At 39.4% G+C, this 25,347-nt stretch overlaps 1 protein-coding gene across 7 annotated transcripts in view; it reads right to left on the bottom strand.

Moving 5' to 3' along the window:
• Positions 1-25,347, bottom strand: part of NCOA2 (nuclear receptor coactivator 2) — a 196,579-nt gene that overhangs the window by 120,626 nt on the left and 50,606 nt on the right. For all 7 annotated transcript variants that reach the window (XM_064442571.1, XM_064442567.1, XM_064442570.1 and 4 more), the window contains exon 3: positions 5,313-5,557. The gene's annotated coding sequence lies outside the window, so the exon portion shown is untranslated. The remainder of the gene's footprint in view (positions 1-5,312; positions 5,558-25,347) is intronic.

Genomic DNA, 25,347 nt, shown 5'->3' with positions numbered 1-25,347 from the left:
GTTTTGAGGATTGACCTTAAGATCTTATTTTACTAGCTATTTTTAAACATGTAGATAAAATGCATATATTGGACTACTGCTGTCAAGCATCTCTATGTCTAGGACCTAAACGTACCCTTTAGGCGTTAGGAAACACATATGTTTTCCACGTGTGAGACTGAAACACCCAGCTGTCACCCAGGGCATGCTCAGTCCCCAACATGGTCACGGTCACTCTTTGGACAGGGAAGCGGGTGCACCACGTCCCCTGAGCAGGCAGGCTGCGCTCTGAATTACACATGCCAGCAGATCTATCTTTTTCCCCTCAGTATGCAGTATTTAATGTAATCTGTAATACCAGCTTTGTTATTTTGCATGGTATGGCATTAATTGTTCATTGTGGCAAGTATACGGTCAATTTTATAGACACTGAGTACAGGGAGTAACAGTCCTCCCGGCATAAATCAAAGAAAATCATTATTTGACTAGAAGATAATTTTGAAAATACCATTTAACAACCCTAACAAGCAGCACTGAGTTTCCTGTGCCTTTTCTCTTACTTTGCTTATTTATGTTAATTGGACCTCACAAACCAAACTTCTGTAATGAGTACAATTACAAAAATCAGCACTCTGCTTTTCCATTGACTGATGTTCTCCTAAGAGATTACAGCAGGAAGGGTGATCATATTGTTCAACTGAAAAGCAAATGTATATCCAGTAATTCCTGATGATCAAATGTGATAATTCTTACTTATAAAATTTCCCACCCACATTTTATTTAGAATGTATTCCTCCAGATTTAGTTTGTGACATACTGCATGAGTCAAATACCCTTTATAAATGCAAGATAGTTACAGTCAAGATCACCAAAATCCTGAACATAGACAAGTGTCAGCATTTCTACTACCTTTGTTTTGCTCTCCAAGACCCACAACTTCTTATTTCTGACCATTTAGATCCCACCCTTTAACTATGATAACTTGCCAGCTCTGCAGTGCTAACAGAGTGAACAATTACAGATCTCTCCGTCTCAAATTGGAAGGAGATTAAAGATTCAGTTTAGAAGTCCTGATGCAAAAAACCTCCAACTAAAAAAAGACCACTAAAGCTAAAATTTCAAATTCAATTACACCTGATCTATTGATTTCAATTTACTTTCAAAATAAATATGGTATACAGTCTAACTGATGCACTTTAAATACGCTTCCCTTGATTGCCTTCTTCCTGCCTCAAGTCAAGGCACAGCTTTGAAGCATCAGACAACAGATTTGCAACTAGAAGAGGCTGGTCCTGCCATCCCTCTTCCAGGTCACCTCCAGTGAAGATATCTGTCCAACTCTGCAGTTAGCAAGTTGAAAGAGTTAAAGAGCCAGCCAAGTAACCCAACCAAGAATGTGGTTAGCTGACCACTGGTTTGGCTCCCTGAACCAACTCACCCCAGAGTTGTGGCAGCAGCAGTGCTGGCACGAGGGAGACAGGGTAATACCTCAGCAGGGAGGGTGCAAGCCACACTTCTGGAATCTGTGAGACCAAGGTTAGCTGCAATGATGCTGCATTTGTGACACCTCCACAAAAACTGGCCCCGTGCTCAACCCCTGACCTCCAAACAAGGGAGGACATTGAAAAATCCAATCCAAAGCTGCCCGATTACCTTCAGAGCCTCACTGAGCTACAGACTCAAAGTCTCAGCTCCACTTTTGACCTTTTTTTTTTTTTTTTAACTGAAGCCTACTGTTTCTACACAGAAGCAGTCAAGTCCAGATCTTTGCAAACTTATTCCCAAAAGTAATGCAGGCATTTCTAATAAGGGAAAGAAAAAAAAAATACTTAATGAAGGCAACCCGGATTAGCTAAACGATACATCATAGTGGAATAATTCTGCTGTTAAAGATCATGCAGATGTTACGATGGAGGCAAAGAAAGCCTTTCTTTAGCTACAGCACAGCTGCTGCATACAACTTCAAAAAGACTTGGCACAGGGCTTTAGCCACAAAACTTCCCCCTTGCTTCATTTCATGCACGTCATCTGAAACTTCAGCAAGCTGCACCAAGGACAAAACTGACATGGGCTGTTTGGAACATCTTATCAACAGTGGGGCACCTCCTTGAGCTGCCAATACTCACATGCACCTTCACAAAACTAGACAATACATCTCCACTCCTCCTCAACCCAGCAATCCCTCAAAAGCAATGATATCCCACCCTGCTGCCCCTCTTTATTTATACTTGCATTATCCTCTACTTTAAAGAAGAAAACCAAATTACCACATAGTTAACATATATTAAAACTTCAAAAATAGCCATAACAAAAAGTAAAGGAAACTATCTGTTAAAGTAACATTAGAAACAACTTCCGTTCACATATTTCATTACCTATTCACTGAGCTACTCTGAACAGAGTCTCTGACCGCAGAGCTGAAAATGCCATAACTTACAATCATATTGAATGTACATGCTTAATGCCAGTCTTGTTATTTTCCACATAATGTATGCACTACAAAATATATATTCATTGTCTAAATTCAAAGTTCAGCTTTTCCCTTTAAATCTGTCAAAGTATTACAGCTAGTTATGTGTAGTACAGAAGAAAACTTGCATTGATTTTATATATGTAGCAGTAAAGCACACAGAACTTAATTTGATCTGCATTCTAACATCACATTTCCTTGTGATTTCCTTTCAGTGATGGTATGATAGGAGATGTACTTGAGAAACCTGAACTGCTTTAAGATGCGTGTATGTGTATGAGACTAAATTAGAGCATTCCTGATGCATGGGAACAGAATCTTCGAAACTGTTTTTAATTTCTCCTTTTTTCTTCTTTTATTAATTCATATGACATCAGCTCATTGAGTCTTATGACATTCTTAGCTTCCACCATGTGAAGCCATAAACAGATTTTTCACCTACAATACTCTTCCCACAACTGTGAAGTTACAAATAATTAGTCCAAACGAGAAAACAGCAGGAGCAACTATAATTCTATTAACATTCAAACTACTTAAGTAAAACAGTAAAAAAAACCTGCAGAAACAAGGAAATACAAGTAGAAATGCACCAAAAGAGGTTTTGCTTTTTTTTTTTTTAAAATTACTCAATTACTTCATTACGAAGAACCTGATAAAAAGCTGGAAACCCACAACTTTAAAGAATATTAGTAATGTTGATTAAAAACAGTGAAGAAAACTCATTAAAGCAAAGGTAAAGTTTGAAATACTAGAAATATTAACTACAGTATTACTGTATTCATGAAAACATAACACTTCAAAATGACCTACTTTAATAATAGTAGAAAAAAATAAAATGAAAGAATACGGGCACTAACCCCCTGACTCTACTGGTTTTATAAAACACCATCTAACTTCTCAGAATTAGTAACAGACTCATGAAACTGAACCAATTTGTTCAACAGATGTTTCAGTTAACCCAAAGGAATTTTACTTTTCTATTGTAGAAATAGAGTGCACTGAATAAAATTCCACTATTATTAGAAGCTTTCAAACTATATTAGCTCAAAATTAGCTTCCATTTCCATTCTTTCCTTCTTTCATGTATCAGAAAACATTTTCCATACCAGATTAGACATGCCACCAAAATAAAGTACGCATGTTAATAAAACAAGTCACCCTCCTCACCGCCGCCACCCGCCACCCACCCCCACCCCCCCTTTATGGGATATGCAGGAATGCCAGTTTTTATTTTCCTGGGCGTTCCTCTCTCCACATTAGCCGATAATCTTCCCTGCGTAGCTCTGCCAGCGCGCTGCCCTGCAGACCCACAACACCCCTGCTGTTCCAGCCCCGTGCTTTTCTCCAGCAGGCTCTGCGAATTGTCTGATCCTTTCGTAATGTGTGCTATTGCATCAGTCTAATTGCAACATGATTTTCAATGCTCTAGGTAAAGCAAATAATTTCATTTTTAACTTATAAAATACAGATTGTTTCCCCTGCCCTCCCCCCCGCCTTTTTTGTTTATGTTTAAAGATTTAAAGAGCAACTCTCACTGCACAGCAGCAGTCAAACAAACATACCTCAGGTTTTCCTAGAAAGCAGCACTTAAAAATATTGCTTAGTGCCTAAAGCATTACTGCAGCCTCTCACAGAGCCATATGTAGTAGAACCCCCACGAGCAGGCCGGAAGGGGGAACGTGCATTCTTACTCTGTGTATTTAATATAATATTTATCCATTATCAAAGCTTCGTAGCTTTTACTGTGTCTCTCTCTCTTTTGCAATAGAGAGTAACAGCTTATCTGGCAAACACACTCACTATGTTTCTAGGCACCGAAGACACTCTGTTGGTTAATTCATAAAATCTGATCTAATGCTAGCTATTTTGCATTCAGGTTAGCTAAGTTAAAACAATATTTAGCTTAACCATGCCTTGGCCAAAAAATTCTCTGTTATCTACTGATTACAACAGCATTGTAGTTAGCTATGGACATCACACTGGGAAAATACAAATCCTGAGCCTGAAGAAATGCTGATGAAATTCTGACCTCAAGCCATTCTGATAGTGGGCATTACAAACACTGCCTACCTTGTATCTGATACAATAACCAGGCACAAAAGGCATGTGCCTGCAACAAATGATGAATTTACATGTCATTTTGGGTTTACATACATATATTATCTGAGTTGACAGCATAAAAAAATGCTGTGCTTCTTGCACCCCAAATCACATTACCTGACACAAACATCTACACTAAAACCAATCTGCAGAGGCAAGCACTCGCAGGAGGAAATGTCAGGAGTAAGTTTTAGAGAAACTTAAACTTTGCCTTTGTATCCTTCTGTGGCATGGTATACACCGCAGTTATGTCAAAGCATTTCCATAGCACCTCTACTTCATTCAGCGTACAGAATTACCACTAATCAAAACAGGAATCTGTTTTACTCTTAGTATTTGGCATATGGTCTGATACCTTATTTACTGCATGCTACTCAAATTTTTTTTGGAAGACTGAACAAGTCATTTCTTTGTGAATTCAATGGCGCAGCTGAGTGCTTCATCAACATAATGGTTAGTCCTACCATTACTCTGTTACTCCTAACTTAGAATAACTGTGTTATTCCTGATGTCCTAGCTAAAGCAGTGACAGCTTTAAGGTCAAAACAAGTCTCCAGTTTGGCATAACTCAGACCCAGTGTTTTCACAGCACTTAGCATTACATTGTGCTTTATATAGCACTTTCAGCCCCCACTACCTCACTTGCAGTTATCAGTGCTCAGCACTTTTCCAAATCAGATCCAAAGACCTCGAGCCATCGGCAAGAAAGCAAGACACATACAGTTAGCAAATACATGAGAAAAGCCAGTATTGAGCAACTTACCTAGCATCACCTAGGAAGTCTGCAGCACAGGCAGGAGGAGAGTCCCGTTCGCCAGGGCAGCATGCAGCTGCGCAGAGCACCAGAATGGCTTCTGCCTCTTGTTATCCCCTGCCTCGCCCACCACGCACGTCCCAACTTCTGCTGGAAGTGAGGCAGGGGTACTACAGAGAACAGTCTTCTCCACCGCATCAACCAGATTCATTCCTGGAGCAAATCCATCCTGTGCACAGAACGAAGCAGGGGTCCTGTGGAAAAAAAATAGTACATCAATGCATGGTTAAATACCATTAAATTGTATGGCTTCCTCACAAGGGCCCAAATGAAAGAGCTTTGCAAAGACAAGCTCAGTTTTGACATTCCTTGACTTGGACACTGCCACGCTGCAAAAACGTTTGCATTCACCACTTCTAGAAAAAAAAGAAATTGAGACATCAGACCTTGTACAATGGGGTCACACTGACACCTACAAAAAACAGCAGTTGAACAGGGGTTGAAATCTTTAGATACACTGTGCAGCTCTTGTGGCAAAGGAGTAAACTGGTTGCAAACCCAAAACAATTCTCTGCGTAAGGATTAGCCACAGTCAATGGCTAAAAACATATTCTCAAGGAGCTTCTACTGAAATCAAAGAGTGTTTATTTATATTCAAAGATCTCTACAGAAAATGACCTTCCAGAACAAACTCCTCTGCTTGTTTTCCTCAATCCATATCCTCTGGCCCATGTTGATTCAAGCCCTTGTCCTTCTTCATTCCTACCTTCAGTGCCCTGCCCAAGCCTCTCCTTAACCTCACACTCCCCAAGGCTTTTCATCTCTCCCAGCTCAGCCACTTCCAGGCTTGGCTGGCAGTGCCACACTCCCCCCTTGACTCCCTCTCCTTCATTCCCCAACACACCTTCATATTAACTTTCACCCCAGGTCTGTCTCCCCTGTTCAGAGTCTATGGTATTTGGGGGCTGGGACCACTCCAGGGCCCTGAGCATGCCAGTGCCCCGTGAGTCCGCTTCTGTCGCTCAGTTGCTGGGGTACAAGGCATTGGTTTCATCCTCCAGCTCAGCCTCCCCCTCCCCTTCCAGGCCATACTGCTCTCACATGCTCGAGACAGCATATGAGAACTGTGATTTCCTTAAAAGATTACAGTTTGGTTAGATCTGAGATTTTCACAGTGCTGACAAAGGCAAAGCCGTGACTCACAAGCCGCTCTTCTTCCCCAGTGCCTATCACCAGCGCTTCCCACGCTGCCATCTAACTCCTCAGTCTCTGCTTCAAAGGGAGGGACACGGAGCATTTCCAAAAAAAGGTTTGGTTTGGTTTTGGGGGTTTTGGTAGTGTGTTTTGGTTTTGGGGTTGGTTCTTTTTTTTAAAATCTACAATGAGAAATAACTACTTCCACACATTCTTACAGACAGCTAAATAATTTTGGCAGAAAAAAATTTCAAGCTAAAGGCAACTTCCTAGCCCAGCCCCAAAGACTAATGCTCTGCAAAGTTATAAAAACTTCAACCAGCATCCTATACTGGGAAGCGCCAGGCCGCCTTCCTTACTTCAATTCCTGGCACTCCCCTTTCAGCCCTTAACAGCCCAAGTCATTAAGTTTGCTGAAACAAGGACTGTGCAAATATTAACACCTGAGACCAGCGGTCAGACTGAGCAGTAGTGGCAGCAGGTGGACAGTGCTGAAGCGAACACCACGCAAGCCACCTTTGCCTTCACCACCAGTTTTGTTGCGTGCCTACAAGCAATGTTTGAACAGCATCACCAGATGACAGCATGCAGTCCAGCTAACATTTCTTCAGATGCCACCATTTTTATCCTAGAGGTAGCAATGCTTGCCTGAAAAGCTACAGCTGCTCATGAAATACTTCTAGGCCACGAAAACCCGAAGTAAAATGGGTTAGCTTCATTCCTGATGAAGGTGACACACAGCTAACAGAGATAATTTAAGCGAATCCATTTTACTTCACATTTGCACTAAATTAGGGACAGTCATGTATCAGTTACAAAGAGTAAGGGTAACTTTGTCCAATACTGTTGCTTATGATCATCTGCCCCTGCCTGGAGGGGAAATAACCTTATTGTATGAAGCTCTGGGAAACTTTTTCTTTCCATTTCTCTATTTAGCAGTTATTTATCTCAGCATGAAAAACAAATGCAGCACGCTGTCAAGTAATATACGGAAAGAGGAAAACCCCTCAAAACAGACAATGGATTCTTTGAGAACAAAAGCCAGCTTATAGATTATTTTTTATATATATATACTGAGCTTTTAATAGCAAACAAGCAAACAATTTCTCAACGGCTCTTGTAAATACTTCTGTACAAACATCGTCCAGAGGAGCAGACCAAGAAAACAAAGAAGTGTCACTTGCTCATGGATGGATGCAAATTAAGAGTATGGATTAAATGCACTATGACATTTATTTTTCAGGAAGAAGTAATTATTTCCAAGGAATAACTAACTATTCCTGTGAGATCATATTTATTCTAGAGACATCTGATGTGCCTATTTTTCAAAAAGCACGTATTAACCATGGCAAAAAGAGTATGTGACCCACATGCACACTCCTAGAACATCCATGTTTATTCTTACGAAAATAAACTGAGAAGCTTCAACATCAGTTTGTAAAACATAATGAAGCATTACAAGCACATTTCCATTTTCAAAAATTGCTAATAAATAATTTTATTATATCTTGAATTCAGTTTAAGTAATGAAACTGGCTACAAGCATCTATAATAGCTAGACTATTTTGTTTTTACAGTCAGAATAATTATCTGATCACTAGTTACAGTTAGGATGAAAAATATAATTAGGTTCAATGAAACTTCCATACTTCAATGTACAATCATGGAAAGTACACGAAACTTCTTCCTTAAAAAAGGAGAGCAGAATTTCATGCACTATTTCATTTGGCAGAGTAGAACATATTTGCTGTCAGCAAAGGACTTTTTTCAATGAAGAAAAAGGAAAAGAAAGTATTTCCATTCATACAGCGTTGCCCAACTGATTACAGTATCAGGGACTGGTAGTTGTCTCTCAACTATAAGCAACTGTAATAGATTTAGTTCCCATAGACCACTATATAGTGTTCCAAAAACTCATTTGGAATCCAGCAGACCTCCAAAAATACTGTTTGTTTAACATAAACTAACCTAATTATTTTGTTGTCAAAATCAATATTTATGGGCTAAAACACTACACCAAGTAGGAAAGCTTTAATGTAAAACAAATCATAAAACACTGATAATGGAAATGCTTGAAAAGGCTCTAGGACTGCATATATTTATATAAGATTTGTGAATATATAAACACTTGGTTATATACGTCAAAGGTGAGGCTCAGTGCAGTGAACTAATAATCAAAAAGACTAATCTTCCTTAGGACAAGTGTATTCTTACAAGGACTTAAGCCAGCTGGCTGAAGTGATCGAATATCTTACCCAACAGCAAAGATTCATCCAAGACCATTAATTCATTGTAAGGTAAGATTCCCTTTTTCTATTTTTTAAATAGTTTCCGGCCTTTTTGAAATACAAGTTATTCCCTGAAACCTTCAGCAGCTTTTTGTTACTAATACAATTATCACAAAAGCCACACTACAACGCAAATAGCACATTTGCTATAGCAACATACTGGCATCATTTAAGAGGTATTTCTCTATGTGGTAAAATTAATTCTGTTATTCAGTTTGTTTAGGGAAGATGTTCTTTAAACATCATAAGGAACATAATTTCCTACAAGAACTTTCAATCATCAAAAATCCCAAAATCATGCTTCCCTTTTTAATTTCAAGAAATATCTCAAAGAATTGTAATATCAGATAAATTACTGCTACACTAGCACCAACACAAAAACTACTTCATGCATTGATCAACATGTATAGTGTAGTTTACTCTCCTATTTCAATCTGTTCAAATAATGTGACACAATAAGTTCAGTATAAAACATTATGGTTCTAATGCAAATAAACAGACTCCCACGTTAAGGTTACTGCTCCACAATACGTTGCACACAGCTGCTCACAGCTTGTCCTCACACTGAAAAGTAGATTAAAATGGAATAGCAACCTTATACCTGTATTCCATTGATTTTATTGACTTTGGGCATATTATTAAAAAAAATTAAAATAAAATAAACCTGAGTTACCAATACTGACAACAGCACCTACAACTTCCCACTGCTGTGGCACAGCATATCCTTAATTTTGTGGCTCATTGTCATACGAAAAGAAGCCCGTGTCTTGGAAGCCAAGTTTGACACAAGAAGCACCCACAACACTAACCCTCTACTGCTAACCCTGTCCCTGTCCCCTTCCCCATCAGAAGCTCGATGGAATTTAGCTTCAGTTAAATATTTTTAAGGTTGAATGCCTCTTCCACTCTTTTCCAAGCATCTAGGGAAACACTGGGTGCAACACGACTCAAAGCATTATGGACATCAACTCATGTGCCCCATTGATGATCTTGGTGTCTACGACAATTTCCAGCCCCTCAAGCACTGTTCTGACTAATGGTTTTAGATGGTCATTTCATAAGTGCTTATTTTAGACCAATATTTAAGCTCACCTCACTTCATGTACTCTACAAGATAATTTGTTTCTCTTAGTCTATAATAGCTACAGAATGAATAGTAGAGGGTATAGAGTAGTATGTTATCCATATGGTATCAACTAAAATAAATTTACTTATAGTCTGTTAAGTTTTCAAAATAATGCACTTGAGTCTCATATTTGTGAAAACTGGAAGTTATATACTTATGTGTAAAGTTACTCTTTCCCCCTCCCTTCCCCCGCCCCCCAAAATCAGAGAGTTATAAAAGCAAAACTGAGTAACAGCACAGATATAAGGATATCTTGCAGGGAAAGCTAACAGAAAGTCCTTAGAATAAATGCAAATATACCAGTAGCAGTCCCCGGCCACTGGGCTGGCTCTTAGGACACATCTCAGTGTGAAGATGACTCCTGGAACACATTTGGCAGTACCAAAGCAAACTTTTTAAAGTTATACCCCTCTCATTTTTGTGGCTTAGAACAGGAATCATAGAATCATTAAGATTGGAAAAGACCCCCAGGATACAAGTTTTTTGAACAGCTCTGGGGATGGTGACTCCACTACCTCTCTGGGCAGCTTGCTGCAATGCCTGACCACTCTTTCAGTAAGGAAATTGTTCCTAATATCCAAACTAAACTTCCCCTGACGCAACTTGAGGTCATTTCCTCTCATCCTATCACTAGCGACTTCGGAGATCAACACCCACCTCACTACAACCTCCTTTCAGGTAGGACCATTTATTTTTGTGAGAAAAAAACCCTTTTTGCTACAGAGTTTTATGACTATTTTTAAACTATGCTTTAGTTTTCACCTAGGTAGCTTTCAGAAATTCAAAAATACGTGATAAAATTCATACACTTGCCAAAGACACAAGGAAGTTCTCTGTAAAGCATAGAATAAAAAAATAAGAGAACTGAGACATTTTGTTGCTCCTAAACATACAAAAATGCATGTCACATGGGTTCCTTAATAAAACAATGATCATTAAATCCTATTATATTGTTTGTGCCTAATAATATGTGAGATACTTTGAGTAAAATGTCCTTTTTTTAAACCATCTTCCTATTCCAGTAGTGTGCTTAGCTCCAGAAACTGTAGGTTTTGAGCCTGAAACCCATGATGAGGAGGAGCAGAGAATATTTTCTAACAGATACTCTGGGAGCAAATGTGGTTTTGGTGCCTCAAAGCTTGACAGCTGGTCTAATACGCTGATTTCTCCTCTACCCCCGGCTACATTTGTAAAACTTAATCTCCTTTTTGAGATCTCTTATTTGAACCCACAAATCCTTCCTCTCATGGAAATACCGCAAACACCACCACATTAATCTGGACAGAAATGTTCAAAGTGTGCTGTTACACCAGGGTGCTGAGCCAACCTAACAGCTAACTACTATTAAAGAGTCCCTTTCCTTGCATTCATCCTATCCTTTAGTAAACCTGTTCAGCTCACTAATCTGGCATAAAGCTATTAGCCATTTTGTGTGGTGTTTTGTTCTGTTTTGTTTTCTTAAAGAATATAGAATGTCCCGAGTTGGAAGGGATCCGCAAGAATCGTTGAGTCCAACTCCTGTCCCTGCACAGGACAGCCCTAAAATTCACACCTTTTTTCTGAGGGCGCTGTCCAAGGCTTTGTCAGGCTTGGTGCCATGACTGCCTCCCTGGGGAGCCTGTTCCAGTGTTCCACCACCCTCTGGATGAAGAACCTTTTCCTAATACCCAACCAAAACCTCCCCTGGCACATCTTCCTGCCATTCCCTCGGGTCCTATCATTGGTCACCAGAGAGAAGAGATCAGTGCCTGCCCCTCCTCCTCCCCTTGTGAGGAAGCTGCAGACCATGATGAGGTCTGCCCTCAGTCTCCTCTTCTCCAGGCTGAAGAAACCAAGTGACTTTAGCCGCTCCTCACACAATTTCTCCTCTAAACCCTTCACCAGCTTTGTGGCCCTCCTCTGGACACTCTCTAGTAGCTTTATATCCTTGTACTGTGGTGCCCAAAACTGCACACAGCACTCGAGGTGAGGACACAGCAGCGCAGAGCAGAGCGGGACAATCCCCTCCCTTGACCGGCTGCAATGCAGGGCTTGACGCACCCCAGGGCACAGTTGGCCTCTTGGCTGCCAGGGCACAGAGTTGGCTCATGTTCAACTTGCTGTTGACCAGACACCCCCCCCAGGTCCCTCTCTGCAGAGCTGCTCTGCAGCCTCTCATTCCCCGGTCTGTATGTGCATCCAGGGTTGCTGTGCCCCAGGTGCAAAATCCAGCACTTGCCCTTGTTAAACTTCATACGGTTTTATAGCTTAGCAAACTGAATCAGTTCACCAAGGGCTCAGAGAAGTTTTACAGTCAGCAAGACAGGGGGACACCACGACAAAGTAGCCAAGGCTGTACAGAACACTACAGGGAAAAGGAAAAAGGACTTTCATTTCCAAAGTCACTAGTTTTTCTGCCCCTATCAGGTTAGCTCAACTTATTTTGCCATACCAAAACCTTCTCACTCACCTGTTGATAGTTCTCTACTTTGCACAGATAGAGTAACACTTGTTAGCCCAAAGACCAGAAATCCAGCAATGTTTGTTGTCAGGTGAGTGCATTTGTCTAAGCTAGAAAACCCCTCTGAACTACATACCCTCTACCTGTGCAGCCTGAAGAGCACTGCCATCTCCCATCTCTCTCTTACTGGGGGTGAAGAATCTCTGAATACCAAATACCCCAAACAGCAGTTTCCAAGCTATAACACACGGTTGACAGCCATGGTAAGTCGAATAGCTAGTTGGGCAGAACTGTATTGTATACCATAATAAGTGGCTAAATTTCACAGGGTTACAGCAGTAGACAGTGAAAACATGGGGGGGGGGGGGGGGGGGCGGAAGAAACATGCTCAAAAACTTAGGAAAGCACCTAGTGCTAAAGCTTGCCTGGCCTGAGTCCTTGTGCAAGAATTGAAGAAAGCCCCCAGCAGAGTCAATGGCCAGAGCAAGCCCCATTCCTTAATCTATCGTCTCAGTGGTACTTCTCTCATCTTCAGCCAGTGTGGCTGGACACCATGAACACCACACACTTAATACACTTCAAACTGAACAGTGCAGCAGTTATGGAAGTTTTGTAAGTCTTTCAGCTACGGGGAAAAAAAAAAAAAACAACAGCAAACTCAGTATTTTGGTTCAAATTGAGCTGCCTGGTTTCTATTATTTTTGGATATCTTGCCAAGCATCCTTTCCCCCCCCAAGCCATCAACCAGCAATTCACTAAGGAACCTGGATGAAGAAACAGCTCCTTTATCATATAATCTCCTCAAATGTGAAATGGTTTTAATAATTACCTCCAGTGGCAGTTACAACACAGAAACAAAGAATTATTATATATTAATCCCACGAATTTCTAAGTCAAAAAGACTATACAGCATTTAAATACAAGTTTAAAATGAGGTGATTCTACTCAATTTACTAAAAAACCAGCTAGCATACACTATGCGTATATATTTATATAGATATACACAGATATAAATATATCTTTATTTTATTATTTTATTATCATTATTATATTATTTTATATCTTTATAGATATAAAACTATAAAACATATCTAATATATAATTTCTATTGCTGGCTAAGAAAACCTGCCCCAAAAATGCTACTCAGTTCTTCTAAAAGTCAAAACAGTGCCAGTTTTATGACTAAATTTGATGACTCATTTTCTTTTTTTGGTTCCAGGATCTTTCTGCAGACACCCCTAAAAATGAGGAAACTGCTTTTGTTTCTGCTGTACACAAATGGAATAAGTTGCATCTCTCACAAGAGAGGAAATATTTTAATTGTTTCAAGTGTTCCTGAAGTGCAAGTGGAAGCAAATGGAAAAGCTGCCATATCCACAGCTCACTGCAACTGCAGTCCACAGTTTTCACCAAGTTAAGTAATGCTCTGGTGCAAGGTAGGGTGCAAAGAAATTCAGACTACATATAAATTAAAGGAGGTAAAGAGAGCTTCACAATTGGCTACAACTGTCAGTCACACTAACTGCACCTCTTTGGAGCTCCCTGAACACCCCCATGCCACATTTCCATCCTCCTCTATTTCACAGACTACTGACCCACCTCATCTGCTCCTCGAGTCACATGAGCACTACTCCCATCAGCCACTTTTGGGGAAGCTAAGGGCCTTTTATATGATTGCTACCTGACTGGTTTCCAACCAGGCAGGCCAGTTTTACTGCTGTCTTAATGACTGCAAATGAGTCGACTGAATTTTCCAGTTTTCTGAGCAGCCACTCCACGGGGGAATGTGTGGAAATGCTGGTGCACACCCCTGGCCATGGCCCTGCAGATTCCCAGCTCTTGCACCACATCTGTGCCATATCCTTGGCATGGCGGCACTGCACATGCACACTGCACATGCACAGGGCATCTAAGCATGCAAACCTATCATCTTTAAATGCTTTTTTTTAAAAAAAAAAAAAAAAAAAAAGCTGGTCAGCTGGCATGCCTAACTCTATTTTTCTCCTCTCACATGTCAGCAGGACCATCAGCCTCCCAGTTCCTATCAATAGTCCGCAAAAGGTTTTGTAAATCATCCTTTGGTAACACTGGGGCTTCCAACCTCACATTTCTTCTACCTCCTCCTTCACCCCACTTCCTATGCACCCCAAATCCTCATTCCCATTGATCTTCTTTCTGTTCAGGAGATAGCTCTTTCAGAGTGCCAACTTTCTTAGCTGCACTAGGATGGGCAGAGAGGGAGCTGGGGATATTATGCTGGAAGGTGTTAACGGCCACCATCAAATGGTTCTTTGATCTCCAGACAATTACAGAGCTGGGCCTGCTAACCAGATGCAAGGGGCTCCCTCTTTCCCCCATTTCTTCCTTCTGCATCCCAGACGGACAAAAATAACATCAGCTTGAGTGCAAGGCCCTATAAACCAATTACAGGTTTATTTTGAATTTAAAAAGAAGAAAAGGACCATTTTACTTCCATAGGAGATGTCAGAAAAAGTTTGCAAGCCAGCAGTTTAACTCTGAAAGAGACTCTTGTAACAAAACTCCTGTCTGCTGAAGAGCTGTCTGAAAATATGCAATTTGATTGCTGAAGTTTAACAACACTTAAAGTTCTCAAAAGTTCTTATCTCAACCATACATAAAAGAGAATTTTTTTTAAAGCTTCAAAGACTAGATGAAAAGCATATGAGATTGTTTTAGTATTCTCTACTAATTAGTACTGCTTTTATTATACAGGGCAAGAAAATGACAATTTTTCCCCTAAACTGGCAGTGAACAGCCAATTCAGTAAGCTGTGTTTTTGTTTTCTGTGACAGGGCAGTGGAAAAATCTCTTTCATTTATTAGGTCTACAGAGACCAAAACTGGCCGGGTGTCAAACCTGCTTCATAAACGCCCAGATCCATTCAGCCATGTGTAGGTCCCATAATTCTTTACAACCTGTTACCAGTATCAACTTCACAAAAGTTGAAGGCACCTTTGGTGTCTTCCAACAAGTGTTACTGCAACCCTTTATGAAAGAGAGCAAAAACCTGAACTGACAGTTCAACACAGAAAGAAAAAACCCTTAATGGCAGTGCCATATTATATTCTTCTTAAAATCCAAGATACCTTTTTTCTTTTTTTTCTTTTTTTTTTTTTTTCCCTAGATGAGCTTTGCATAAAGATACAAAATAAGATCTCCTACAATGGTGGATAAGCAAGCTGGATAACTACTTAAATTTTAGTAGCTCTGATTGCTCCAAGCCCCACTGCGTGCACCTATGCTACTTAAAGTGCCAGTTTCATCACCTCACTCATGGATTGCAGGGTAGCCAGAACTTGTCATGGGGACAGACAGGGCAAGGCCTTAAGCTGAAAGGGTGCTGATGGCAACCTGAGATAAAAAAAATAAACTTTTATTTAGAATGATGGGGCTTTCAGGAAGGAAGAAAACCACCAGGGTGGAGTGATTAATTTGCTTTTAACTACAACAAAGATAGATTCCTAGATGGCTTTGATGAACTGATTAAAATGTGCTGCCTTGTTTAAAAGGTACCTCTCACATAGAATCAGGTGCACACTGTACTACATCCAGTGAAAAATATTAAACTTCAATTTCCAGTAAACACACCCAACACCACATTCTTACATTTTCTATAGCAGAAACTTTTATCTTCTATAGCAGATGTTAACAAATAACAGCACCCAGAAGACTTTTTAATCTCAGACTTTGAAAGTACTAATTAATCATTTTATTCAACTGAACTATTCTTGCTATGCTGAGACTGCTCTGTCTATACTGACAGTATTCGCTTGAATTGTCCCGTTTTTTAGCAATGGATTCTATTGCATTCTTTAAGATAAAAAGAACTGCAAAGTAACTCATAAATTTTCCCACATTATTAAGTACAATAAATAATTGTTTGAGTGTCAAAACAAGTAATTCTTGTGAAACTTTCGGTATGCTTCATGTAAACTAAAAGTGCAGCGTCCTCATTCGATACTAGGTTTGCAATGCTGCAAATTTGCATCTGATGCAAGTGTGAACATTAGCAGCCTTAACAATACCCTTCCAGGCAAGTTACATATATTTATCAAAACCAATAAACACGAAACATGCACATGATTTTCATCGAAGTTTAATAAAATCTGCAGGGTCTTTAGGTCTCCTGAAAGTACGTGTGATTTTTATCACCACCACGTAAACAGTCCCCTTTAATACTCCTCTCCTCACTATGCAGTCTGCACATCACAGGAGCGCAGAGGCTCTGAACTTAGTTTTATTTGCACAAGAGTGCAGGGAATGTTACACAGCACCATTTCTCATATGGAGAAGGAGCAAATCTGTACTCTTCACACACAGATTTGCTACAATTCAAACTTCAGCCATAATTTGCTGATAGCTTGAGGGTAAGAAGTAAATATCTTAGACGTAAACAAACCCAGCATTCATGAATACAACTCAAACAATTTAGCACCGTTTTAGGAGTACAATATACAAATGTGGCTCATCTACTTTTTAGAAATCTGCTGCAAAACATTAAAACTCTCCTAATCTTTGTCCCTCAAGAAGCAAAACAGCTTTGTGTTGCCTCTAAAAGTATGGAGGGGGGGTGGGGGGGTGGGAAGGGGAGAGAGAATAATAGGATAAGGGGGAGTGAGAACTGATACACCATACTGGCATTAATTTATAAAAAGACCAGTGAATCGTATTCTTAGACCACGGCTTTCCTAACAAAGTCAGGCACATTCTCAATTATCAAATAAAAAAGGTCATCCTGTACTTTTTATTTTGTACATGCACATGCAAAGGAAAAAAGGAAAAGTTTTGTTTCATCTGTTACCAAAACCATCATTCTGCAGTCAACACTTTTAATGAAATACAGGCCAAAGGATTAGTCAGAGCAGATTCATGGAAAAACAAAGGAAATCTGTATGCAAATACAAGCCTACCACATAACTAAACCCAAGAATGAATCCTACTCAAGTACCTCCAAATACTGTCCTACAAGGCTCCCTGCAACAGCTTCCACTCACCCCAGCTCCACATCAATTAGCAGCAACTTTGGTTGCCACTGCCCTGAAGAAGACATATTATACTAATATCATCATTAAAGCATTAAGTATTCTAAAGAACAAATGTGTCAGAAATACAGTCCATATGTGTAGAATCTTAAGAAGATTCTGTTAATTTCTTTAGGAAAGGAGCAGACAGGGATCTAGTGGGGAAGGCTACAGGGAAAGCTATAAAGGAGACCACAGGGCTATAGGGAAGGCTGCTGCAGAGCTAGTGCTGAGCTGGGAAGGCAAGTTATTTGAAGGCTATGGTGTTACAAATAAGCAAAGAAAAGTTGACTGATCATGCTTGTCACAGGAAAACTCAGCTGTCATGATGAGCCAGAGAGCGGCTGATGGACAGGCATGAGCACAGAGCATCACCAATGCAGCATCACAGGCCTGGCCCCAGAGAAGTGGAAGGAGCAACCCAGTGCTTTCTATGGCTTAACATTAGGCCAATCTCAGCTGAGGCTTTGTGTGAGTAAATATGACTCTAGGAGTTTTTCTCAGAGGGTTATTTTTAAATACCTGACCATATGAGCTTCCTTGGAATAGGAAAAAAGAGGAGGCAAAACTAAACAGTCATTACATATATGTTTAAATATAACATTAAATAACCCACAAGATATTTAAACTGACTAGAAACATTCACTTTCATTTTAATTTTAAAGTTGGCCGTGGACCTGGACCAAAAAAAGGTTACATTCTGACCAAGATGCAACAGCGCGGAATTTCTAAAACCAGCCTTTAGAACAGTTGGGGGGGGGGGGGGGGGGGCAGCGGGGGAAGCTTGCTCAAAATCTCTCACTTAGAAAAGCAGCAATTTGAGTTTGAGTCTTTATTCAGAGATGTGCTAACGTCACTCAAAGATGGAAGAGAAAGCTCGAGTAGGAAAGGCAATAGCAATAACTGCACAACAGGAATGTGCGGCTGTAGAGAGTTCAATTAACAGCAGCATCAACAAGTAAGTTCGGGAGGTTTGACCCTGAGTTTTCTCAATACTGTTTTCCCTGCAAGAAGCATCTGTACTAATGCCAGAGAGGCACTTGTAAGTCTTTATCTACTTCTGTTTCAAAATATAGACATAAACACATCTAGGTCTATGTAAATCATCTCAAAAAATGCAGTGGGATGCTCAGAGAAAACATGGTCACAAGCATCAAACGTTATCAAGAGAAAAAGCTGAGACCCAGAAAGAAAGCACATCTAATGGAACATTTTGAGAATACTGATACTGTTTGCCTGCTGGGAATCTAACAACTATATTTTTCCAGCAGCACCTCTTAACATAGAATCAAATTCCATAACATACCTAAAATTACAAAGCAAGCAACTGCATAAAAACATGCTTTCAGTATAAGAACCAAGTTTTTGTTTATAGATAAAAATATCTGTATATCAATTAATCTCAAATCAACTGTCTCTCCAGTTTACTTGGGATTTTTTTGGCTGTCGCTATCAATAATGCATGCAAAAATTTGCATAGCTCTGCCATAGTACTGGTTAATTATCCAACTGCTGAAGTTATTCTGAGCAAAATTTTTTATTTGTCAAAGTTCTTTTTAACAGACTGTTTTGACAATGGAACAGCAAAATTTAAATATTAACATTACATTATACAGTCTCAATATATAACAATATTAGCCATTGAAAGAACAGCACTTCTACCAGTGTGCACATTACCTTTCATGGTTACTATAATTGCTCACACCCTCATCTTCTCTTGGCTTTCTAACTTTGGACTTTCATACCATTAGAAGAAGCTGATTTTTTGGTTTTGAGAAAAATACACTTGCCCCATGTCTCGGAGTGGAAAACACAGAGATAGAAAGCCTTCTTCAAGTAATAACCCCCTTAAAAAAAAACAAACCAAACCCAAACCAAAAACAAAACAAAAACACGAACCCCCCCCTTCCCCCAAAACCACCAACAGAAGACAAACACCAGAAAGACACAACCCCAAGAGATACTAGTTAATACTTACAGATTTACTCATTTTAATGTTTGGATATTCAATACACTTTAATTTACTGTGTATACGTCTGCATTTCTGGAACTGTAGAGCTTCCCTTCACATGGCAGAGCACAAAAAGTATTCTGAGCTGTCTGTCCCAGGCTGGTTTCCTTTCTGCTACATACACACCATATATTTGAGATCTGATAACTCACTTCTGGTTGTGCACAACTACTGCAACTAATGAAGTTTTTGGTTGTTTGTTAGAGGGGGAAGGAAGAGGTACATCAACGTTTAACCAAACTCTGTGACGCTGTACGAATCTTTCCTACAGTGTCCCTTCTTAAATGTTCATTTCGGTTGCAAAGCAGCAATTTTCTTTCTGAGCTTATAGACTATTTCTCTCAAAGTATCCAACTTTAAAAAACAAATTAAAAAAATAAAGGCACAAAAAAAAAAAAAGAAAGAGCATGAGCATTCACACCACACGTGCCATGTGTGCACTAGGCATCCAGAGACAGAATAAACCCCTCTACTACGTATGATTTTGAGTATCAGCAATCAGTACTTACTTGTATTTGCAACACACCTACGGGTCCCAGTCACAACCCAGAACCCTTCATCTCAGGGAGTACATTTTGGGTTCCTTCACCCCAAAGAGCTGACAGAAGGCTGACGGCACTGCACTGAGACTGACAGTAATGAAACATTTAATATTTACAAGAGAAGATCTGGAGTTTTAACAGTAAGTTGGCTTCTTTAGAGTTGTGTTATCCCTCAGTATTTATAACCAGTTCCAAGAAAACAGTTAATTTGGTGTGAGTGCAACTGAGTATATGCAGAAGACTAAACCCATTAAAACCATCTGCAGACAGCAAGTGGAAGTATGTGATCCTAAGGCTACTTTCTGCTGTTACCTTTGTATCTTGAAGAGACACTGCTTCCTTCCCATCCATATATAGCTTTTCAGGAGACTATTTTAAAACTGCAAACCTTGCCCTGTTCCATTCTCACCATCCATTTTCTCCTACAAGTAAGCCAGCAATCCAACAGCAGCACCCTGTGAAGAATGAGTCCACCATGCATACTAAATAAAACAGGGGTCCGGTAGTAAAATTGTATGAAGTGGCAAAGCCAAAGCCTGTGGCATGATGCATACGCAGCCAGGGAACTGAGCTATGCTTGCACAAATAACCTGAATTTTGGCATTTATAACTTCTATGCCATAGCTTTTGCACCTTTAATATCTTTCACTATTTTTGGTATGTTACTTATTGTGTTTTGGAAAAAGCAGGAGCAACAATAATAAGCCATCACTTGGCATCATGACTGCAAGGATGACGAAGACAGGGCAAACAAATACCTTGCAGTCCTAGAACAGATCTCCAGCACCTTGAGCTCGCAGGGCAAGGTAAAGCAAGGAAGACAGCCGCCGTTTCACAGACATTATGAAGAACAGAAAGACAGTAATTCTCTAATCTTGTTTTCATTCCTAAATAAGACTGTTTTCTGAAGCTATGTGGCCCCTGCCTCCTCTTCAGTAGGCAGTACCTCCTGCTGCAGCACCAGCATAGTCTCCTGGGCATAATGCCTCTCCAGCTGCTCCACCTAACATGGTTCTCCCTCTGTTCTCAGCCCCAGCCACTGGCCTCCTGGCCAAGTGGCACATCCCCACCTGGAATAAGAAATGTAAAGAAAAAAGGGCAGAGCTAGTCCATGCAAAGAATGCATTTGTTTCGCAGAAGCTGAGCAAAGCACAGGTATACTTGGTAAGGACATCATCTTCTGATATTTCATCTACTGGCATCAAAGTATCTTAAAGCTTACAGGCTGGCCAAGTTTGCTTGTTTTTTTCATTGGGACAGGGAAAAAAAAATGCATTACAAAATGCTTTTTTTCTCCTCTTAAAAAAAAAATCTTCACTCCAAAGCATACAGTCTATAGAACTATTAAAAAAGGACACAATACAGTTTTAACCAGTCTCATTCACAAAAACAGCTGGAAATTTTCCACTGAAAAATAAAGGACAAGTATTTATTAATTCAGCTTTAGGTAGACACCTACCACAAAAACTCGGTAAAGATGGAAGCAACTGAAAATCAGATCTCATATTCACGTTGAGATCTGTCAGCATAAATTATAGATATTATACTAATGGATTGGCTTAAAATACTACCTTCTCCAAGTCTTTGCCCCTTTTATGTGGGCTATCAGCTTTACAGGCCACAGGTTTTTTTTATGCATTGAGTTTTATTTTTATATATATTTGTAAGTATATGTTTCTACGTGTTTATATATCTTATCTATAAATAGGTTTCTAAGGTTTATATATATAAAAGACTACAGCCAATATTTTATTTAAATATTAATAAATCAGATTTTGGGGAGGTGGATAGGGAAGACAATGTTTTATAATTTAAGTAAATGAAGTGTGAACGAATAAAGCATCTGTTCTGGAAAATAGGCATTTGATGAAAAACTTCTCAACTAAATGTGAAATACATTAGAAATACACTGCAAAGGCAGCTCTGGTTCTTTGGCATCGTATTTGTTGCCAAACTGTTCATTTACGGACTACTAGCACAAGTTTGAATACAAATGTAATGTGTAAATTACACAGCCCCAATTCAAGTTGTCTGTGAACTAAAAATAATAAACTAATTCAAGCCTCATATGAAGAGCCAGATGTTTATCATGCTGGGGAACTGGGGATTTCATATGATGATGTTTTCCACCTTCCCTTTTGGGTTCCCTTAGAAGGAAACTCACGCTATTAATGCATGTAGTAAGCAAATACCTGACCGTGTTACAGAGTACAGATAAATAAATCAGATCTATTGTGATCCAACAATCTCACTACAGGCAATAAAACTAAATTAATTTTTAAATTACTCTTTGAAGTAGTGCTTTTCTTTATAGAAAGACAGCTGATCTTGATTAAAAATGGCTGTGAAATCCACGCCCGTATATGGCAATGTAATGTTCTGCTGCTGTTATCCTTCCTGTAAGAACTTGCACCTTTAGTTTTGAATTAAACTTACCTAGCCTTCCTGCCCCTGGATCCGCTTATAGATTTGTTTGCTTAACTTATGGGCCTGCTCTCACAGAACTGTTCGTTATGTAGGAACACAGAGGCAGGCAAAGGTCATCTCTTCCAACTTTAGCCATGTCTTTTTGAAGGGAAGCACACCCAGATTCTCAGCTCTTTCAAGCTCTTTTCTGATTCCTTAATCAAATGACCTGACTTGAAGCATTTGCAATTTAGGAACCCAATTTGTGGGTGCCAGGAAACTAAATAATTGCTGTAGCTTAATACAGAAGTTATACAACATCCTGACTACTGCAACACATCTTTCCTCTGCTCTATGCTTTCTGTTTACGCATCCACATTTGTATTAGTCCTTTTTAGCAGGATTATCTGGGAACTCCTGGTTTCAGCTTATTATTCACCATCACCCATCCAACAGCCACTTTTGTTAGTTTCTGGATGTAGGACTCCATATTTGACTGTATTCAAATGAACATTTTTATTAGCTCACTACCACTCATCAAATGATCCGTATGGCTCTGTAGCAGTTGCTTGCTCTCTTCACTGTTCATTTCAAACATGTATCATTTGCAGACTTTTTCATATACAAAGTTCTATTTCGTATCACAAATATCAAAGGGCATATAACCAAATAAGTCACTGTTTTCTGATAAACTCATTGCACAATGATTCCCCAGTTAGATCATATTAGACAGTGTTAATGTAGCAGGTATGTATCATTTTGAGTTTGCCTTGTTCTAATTTCTTAAAATTCTGTGCAACATCAACTCAAACTGTGTGGTCCACAGGGCCATCTAAAAATTTATCCAGAATGAATGGCAGCCATGGTTGTAATCAGCCCTTGAATCCCTGCAGTATCCAAATCCTCATCATTTGCTCACTCTCTCTGTGTATTTCACTGTGCAGAAGGACTGGAAGAAACATGGACAAAATGTGATAGCAAATGTGTTCTGTGGTTTTTTGGGGGGTTTTGGGGGTTTTTTTGTTTGTTTGTTCTAAAAAAAAAAAAAAAGACTAGAGCTAGGGAGCTCTTTTGAGGAGGAGAAACTCATGACTCCTGCTCCTTGTTCCCAGGTCGGTTTCTGTTTTGTTTGTCAATGGCTCTGGATTAAAAGAACAAAACAATAAATGTTTTTAAAAACACATAAGGGAACATTGTACTTACTGTCCTTGCACAGCTACTGCTGGGGAGGGGAAGGAGCTGGACAGCAAGCAGCCTCTGCACTTAGTCACTTAAAGTTTATCTGAGCTCTGTTTCTGGAACATACCGTAGCTTAGCATATTACATGAAAACTACTAATTGTTCCTCCAGACAATGATCAGAGACTATCTTGTCAAATAAACTATATTGGCTAGCATTAATTATATCGCTCTGTTTTAATTCCTGGTTAATCAGGTCCTTGGTCAGCCTTTTCATGATCTTATCCAAGGTTGGAGTCAGGCTGTTGAGTCTAGCATAGGCAGCTCATCCTGCCCAAGACAATATTAAACTTCTTCCAAGTGTATCTAAATTTTTCACATGTGACAAGTTGGGGGGTGAGGGGGTGGAATAAAAAAGAAGAATCAACACTATCAGTACAGGTAGCTCTACAGATCCCATGAAGCTATGGACAGAAGTTGGCAAACTAAATCAGTATGCCCAACTACTCTGCTGTTTCAGCCAGTACAGGGAACGCCAGTGTTTCATCATCAGCTCATGATATCAAGACATAGTGAGGCTTGGGTTTGGTTTTGGGGTGCTGTATTTTGTTTTGGTTTTGTTTTGTTAGTTGGGTTTTTTTTTTAATTTTAACCAAAATACAAGAGAAATACATTCTTCATTTTCTGTATTGTTAATAGCTAAGTCACAGGTTTCTCCTTGGGTTGCTTTGCTTTTTCTTTTGTTACCTCCTACAGTCACAAACTTCTGACTTGGATTGTCTTCTCCCCCGCTCCCACTTCAGTTTGTTACAACACCATTTCAAACTGCCTCAATTCTCTTCATAATATTGAAGGTTTTTAAACCATCATTTTTCATCCATAGAGTATTGTTTTGTTGCTGGGTTTTTTTAAGCAATTATTTTTCAAATCATGTGGCTTATATTTGTGTATTTCACACTTTAAGTGTAAAATACACAAATATACATGAATTTATATGCACCTAGCTTTAGAGGTATACTTTATTTATTTCTTTCCCTAACTGGTTCAGACTTGATCGTTCTTTCACACAATGGAATGTAAAGCCTTTTTTTCAGAGGAGGGTGCAAAATGTCTTCCGTAACGAAACTGCCATCCCTATATTCAGAACACACAAAGTTACAGTACTACTAGAGGGAGACTTAGTATGTACTCCTCAGCTTAAAATCTCTCACAATACCCTCCTGTCTTCTCATCCTCGTCATCTCTTGGAGGGTCAACTGTTCTCATCTGTAGCATGACTTAAACAGACCTTCATCTTATGCTCTTTCATAAACATTTAAAATCATTTCCCTCAGGGTTGTCTGAAAAAATCACAGATAATTAATGACACCATTTCTAACAAAGTCAGATGTCCTCAATACGCTTAGGTCTGTTTCAGTTTTCCAATCATAAATCTGCATGTGAGGCGGGTCTTTTTTGTTGGCAGTGGTGTTTTGGGGTTTTTGTTGTCTTATTGGTTTTTCAAATATTTCCTTATGGAAGCAAATGTTCCTCAAAGTAAACTTTTGGGTCAAGCATTATTTTATTTTTGCTCACATTTTACACAAAAAAATATTCACCAAATTTGCAGTACTGCTCTTCCTTAGCACACTACCTTCCCATTTCCTTACAACAAGAGGTGATCCTTAGAAGTCTCCTTTCACCAAGGAACTAGAAAGAATAAGATAAAAATCTCTATATGGTCATGTTTTTCTAACTACTATAGCTTCCCCACCTAAAAGAGTACCAGTCAATAATCTAGGAAGTTAAAACAAACAAAACAGAGTAAAGAGAAAATT

This window comes from Phalacrocorax carbo, chromosome 2, assembly GCF_963921805.1.
Source record: "Phalacrocorax carbo chromosome 2, bPhaCar2.1, whole genome shotgun sequence".
NCBI classification, from domain to species: Eukaryota; Metazoa; Chordata; class Aves; order Suliformes; family Phalacrocoracidae; genus Phalacrocorax; species Phalacrocorax carbo.
Note: the sequence above shows the minus strand (reverse complement) of the source record. Positions and strands in the feature narration are given on the sequence as shown.